We start from the raw sequence: 6000 nt of genomic DNA, 5'->3' as shown, positions 1-6000 counted from the left end.
CATATGCCATTCACAGAATACCGTTTAGTTTCTTTGGCAAATTGGCAGGCTACACATGACATACATTTGTAATTGCCTTTCAGCGTGGATGATCCACTCAGAGTTGTTTGAACCATTTGTATCGGATTTTTTGTCATACGAGACCGTGTGATGAGGTCTTTTAGATTCTTATTTTTACGATATGCAAACATAGGTTTAGCTATGTGCTCCGATCTATCTCTTGTGGCATTCAAAATATGCCAGTTGGAATTGACAATCTGACGTATGGTGTCATTCATGGTAGAGTGACGGGTAATGAATACTAGACGATTATGCTGTCTAGGATTTTTAGGTGCAAGTAAGTGTTGTCGGTCATAATATCGTGCTCTTTTGTACGAGTCACGTATCAATCTTCTCAGGTACCCCCTAGTGATGAATTTGGCTTTCATAATGATGGCCTGTTTATCATAGTCACTCAAATTGGTACAGTTCCTACGTAACCGTAGGAACTGCCCAAATGTGATGGTGGTTTTTTGTGCCTTATTATGTTTTATGAGCTGAAATATAATTAAAGTGGATATAATAACTGTGTACAATACTCAGATTATTATAAGCTTTTTGCTAAAGACAGCTACCATGTATATTCTGTGATAATATTCCATGGCTCGTGTTACATTCAATTTGACTTGTTGATAATGTAATTTGCTAATTATTCATTAACCCCTTCGCCGCGGCACAAATTCCTCCGCGGCGCTGAGGGGGTTTGGGGTCAGCGCGGCGCCACCATGCTCATGACGGAACCACTCCGTCATGAGTCACGGGCGAGCTGTGCTCATGACGGAGTGGTTCCGTCACGACTCCGCCCACTTGCATTGTTCGCCCGCACAGGCGGGGAATCAGTGCCACGTGGGCGGAGCGGCCGCCAACGGCCGCAGCATGATGGAACCACTCCGTCATGAGCACACGGCGCCCGCGGCTCATGACGGAGTGGTTCCGTCATGAGCAGGGAAGGGGTTAATATCATACAGTTCACCTGCATAATAAGCAATCATATAGTCATTAGTAATAGTACCTTAATATCATACTTGTTCTAACAAGAATAAAAAACGTCCATTCAAGACAAGATTCTACTGACTCTTAGAAATAAATAATGAAAAGTGAATATTGAGGATTTAATCCTAAGAGATGACTCCTTGTGGAAAAATCTTCAAAATAAGATGTATTAATCCTATTGGATGACTTGCCTAATAACATGTTAAATAAGTCTTTGTACACCTTATGGACCACTCATTCTGAGTTCAAGTCTAGAACCATATAGGAGTGCTGCACTAGAATGCTCCTCTGACTGCAGAAATGTCTAGTGTTGATTTTCCAGAATAATAGGTTGTGAGGTTTCCAAACTTCAAACCAGCATGTCCTGATCTGGTTCTGGTTGCGGCAACTATGATTCATGATTGCATAACAAAGACTCTATGCACCGCGAATAACTTATACTCTAAGCAGTCAAGATGGCCACCATTTGCAACTCTTGCTAGAGTCCTGTAGCTTCTTAGGAAATATTGGGGAATATTTACAAGCAGGCGATAAAAAATTATCGCTGCTTTTGCGGCTGTTTTCGGCCGAAAAGCGGCGATAATTTTATCGCCTAGTTGGCAAGGCCAGGCTAACGCGTGAATCCTTGCTTTAGCGTTGGGATTCTTTACGCCCAGCTTTGCATCTCTAATGAGATGCAAAGTGGGCGTTCCTGACCTAACATGACAGGAGAAATGTCGCTAAGCGACATTTCTCCTATCATCAAGCCCCACGCTATGAAGCATAGCGTCAGGAAAAGTAGCGATAACCCCTGTTATCGCTACTTTCCTTAAGCCTGCTTCAGGACTGACTTAGCCATGATGTCCTATGGAAGGTGGATATCATGGCTAAGTTTGTGAGTCCATATCAGCAAGCTAACGCCACATTGCGTGAGATTATTGCTGCGATAATCTCACGTTAGGCAGTTAGCATGAGGATTTTTATCGCTGAGGAGATAAGCGTTGCTAATAGCACGCTATCTCAGCGATAAAAATCCTCGTTACCAGGCGAAAATTATCCTCACGCTAAGAGCGCTGAGCGATAATTATCGCCGGGTGTTGCTGATATGCCCCATGGTGCTTCTTGCCTTCATTCAGGTGTTTAGCACAATGAATCCCTCTGAGATGTGAGATCTGCAACCTGCCTCCATTCTGCTGCTGAAGACGCGCATGTGCAGCAGATCTGTAGTGGCCAGAGGCAGTTCTGTTCTGCGCTACACCCTGACACCCAGTTCATCACAGTCTTGCTGGTCGTTGCATGTTTGGGCCTTTCTCTAATAGTCCAGAAGAGATGCTTTGCTTTCAGGTCTTCTCTTTGTAGAGAGTCCCAGATGCCGCTAAAATGTAGCTGGACAGAGCGCTCTTTAATTTGCTAAAGGGTTGAATTCCCCTGCGAAGGTGTGTGCCGTCCCTCTCTGCTCACGTCCCACAACGCACCCCAGTGTGGCTCCTGGATCTGAGTGACAAGGGCTGGTTCTGGAAAATGCTCATATCGTGGAAGAAGCGGAGAGCAGGCCTGAAACAACATTGCCTCGTGCATCGTGAAACCCCTGATAATCTCACCAAACCTTGGCAAAGTGTGTGTAACAGTTTAAAAACCCCACGGATTTCACCTAAAGTCACAGCAACTAAATTCATGCAAAGTAGCATGACCTGGCTTCAGAAGAAATCCTCGCGCCAAATGAAAAGAGGAGAAAACAACAGAAAAACTGTGAATTGACTTTCATTATTATTCGTGATACTTGTATTTTTCGCAGACATTACACATAAAGTAGTCTACTAATGGGCAGTTGTCTGCACATAAAAGTTTGTGCTGTAGGGTGTACCTTGACTACAACACTCAGGCATGACACTGTACTTTGCACTGTAATGCAACGCTAAATCATATGAGATGTGCACGAACAAGGCATTCAAGGGTGTGCATGGCCAATGATATCAGAAGTCGATATGTAGTAAATAATGCACAGCACCATTTTTTGCTTTTTGCAGCACCCAGTGCTGTAGATTTCCGCTTACAGTTGTATTGCACAGATGTTGTGAAAACTGAACCTGGTTTGCAAAAGAGGATGCTGTTGAGCACAAGATACAATAAAAAGAACCTATCTCTGTTTTTGCAATATATAGTCACATCCATGATCCTGTGTCAACATATTTCATCCGTGGCCTTCTGTTCCCATGTGTTTTGTGGTTGCACACGTAGGCACTGGTCAGTTTGGAGTTTTGCCTTTGTTTGGAAGTGATTTTAGTGAAACGCTTTGGGCTACATTCCATCATTTATCCGAACTAGAGACCAATGACCCTAATCTCTGTTTGCATTCTGTCTTTTTGCCATAAACAAAAAAAATACTTGCACTTCCCGTGATCACACCAGGTTGTTTGTGGGTAAATCATTACTTGAGGCAGGGTCTTCAGGTAGAATTGATGATAGAGAAGGAAACTTCTCAGAAAAAAGAAGTATAGATATTGTCATATGTTGCACTATCACCTGCACTAAACTGCACCTTTGCTCCTCTAATGGAATTAGATATAAAATAAAAGACAACAATGAAAAACATTTGCGACCCAAATGTCTTCAAAGAGAATTATTGACTTCAAGTCGGACTACCCTTGACATGCGTATAATGATAGGACAAACCTCATTTCTCAATAGTCACATTGCATTGTACTGTATTCAGTTGCATAGTAATGTATTATATTCAGGTCCACTGGAATTATGTCCATAATCAAAGAAGAGTGAGCCCTGTGGATTCCATGGGGTTTGTATTTATTCAGAATTGGCTCGAAACCCTCAACCAATCTTATCCACTGGTTGGGTAAAGTTATCACCACTACGGTGTGTCGTTGGGTGGCGTCATCTTTGGGTTTAGCACCTGGGTACTCGCTTCCCTAGGTGAGTACCATTCTCACCCGAGGGAAAGTACTGGTGCGATCCATGTGGTGTTATATTTAAATTTACCTCCTGTATCTTAGAACAAATATTTAATGAACCTGAAGTATACAGGAGTAAGATTAACAGGTGAAGCGGTGATGTTCAAAGGACGTGTAAATTGCCCTTCACATCACAAATTGGCGGTCACCGTGCGGGGTCAATTCTGAATAAATCCGGACTACATGGAAGCCACAGGGCTGACTCTCCTTTGATTCTGGATGTCTATAAAGTGTGTTTGCTAGAGTAAAACTGAAAGTGAAACAGATTAATTCCCAATACTCACGTGTGACTATTGGAAAAGTTATGACCCACTTGCTGCATGGCCTGACTATCTGGAAACACCGCCCAAAGTATCCAAGGAAGTAAAAAACCTCAGAATTACCATGGACTCCAAGCTGTCAATGAACGCCCAAGCGGGCAAACTAGCTAGATCATGCTTCGTTACTATAAAAATCTCGAATGCATCTCCCCCACCTGGGATTTCCACACATGGACCAGGCTACTATTTCTCTTGTTCTGTCTAAACTTGATTACGCCAATAGCCTCTACCATAGATCACCTTTAACAACTATGAAAATAATATAATGGATTTAGAACTCGGCTGCCAGATAACTCTTACATATAAAGCTACAAGCCCACATCTCCCCTGCCTTGAAGGCCCTACATTGGTTACAGGTAGCCAGAATATCCACATTCAAGCTGTTATGTATCACCCACAAAGCGATACATAGAACAAGACCACTCTCCATCAGGAATAAAATCACCAAACACATCCAACAAAGGAATCTCCACTTTAGATTGGCAACTCACCTCAAAATCCGACCATACAAGAAAAAAACGATAGGTGGCACATCCTTCTCTGTTCAAGCAGCCAAACTAAGGGACTCTTTATGCCACACATAAGATCAACGGATAACTATCTTATCTTCAGTAGACTACTCAAGAGTTGGCTATTCCGCACATAACTACCATACTCAAACAAATATACACAGCATATCCCTCTGTATATAACCATTTATTTAGACCATAGATGTATACCTACAAATGTGTATGTGTATTGTATGTTGCATAAACAAGTATAATAATTATGTTTATAAATATATAGATATTCATTAGTCTGTTTAACAATTATGCATAGTACTTATGGTTATATTATTCTATCTTTTTTTTTTGTTTAACTTTATTTATTGATCACTTTTTGCACACAAGAAATGTAATCATAGATGTACATTGCATTCCTTAGTGAAATATCAAACTCGATCATGGTGCGTAACATTTCCTATCAAAGCTTCGACTGATAGCACTTGAAAATTAAAGTCCGGTATGTATACAGGTGTATTAGAATATTATACCAGCGGATCCCTGTGTGGTGTCAACATGACCGGTCTGCGGATTATAGCCGGGAAGCTCGTGCCCATCTAGATATTATTCTATCTTTAACATGTATATAGGTGACTGGATAAATAAGCAAATCTTTTATCATAACTGTTTATCCACAACTTCTTTACTACTGAATTACAAAAAATATATATAACAACAAATAAATTAACTTGAAGTACAGCAACACTTGAATATCTGAGGTCATTAAATACAACTTAAATCTACATATATTACCTACTTTATACATATATACCTTCTATGTACTTATGTATTGTTATTTTTATATTTATTACTTTATTTCTAATTCAGCATCTCCAATGCACCACCCGATATCTCACCCTGTACCTCTCTCAATATATCCTATACCTCCACTCTCTTACTCATCCCAAACCACATTCTACTACTCTTGCCAATGCACTACATAATTTTTCACCCTATACCTCTCTCACTAAATCTCTTACTTCCACTCTGACTCATCCCAAACCCAATTCTACTACTACGATCCACAAAAAACCCTTCCTAGACTCTTCCCTCCTCTACCCTTTCTTGCATAATCTCATACCTCTTTTACTATTCAGATCTCCCAAACAAGCCTTTCTAAACCTTTCACTATGACTCTTCCCCCTCCACCTCCCCTTTTAC

Source organism: Triturus cristatus, chromosome 3_1 (assembly GCF_964204655.1).
Source record: "Triturus cristatus chromosome 3_1, aTriCri1.1, whole genome shotgun sequence".
Lineage (NCBI taxonomy): Eukaryota > Metazoa > Chordata > Amphibia > Caudata > Salamandridae > Triturus > Triturus cristatus.
The sequence above is the reverse complement of the archived record's forward strand: the minus strand, read 5'-3'. Positions refer to the sequence as shown.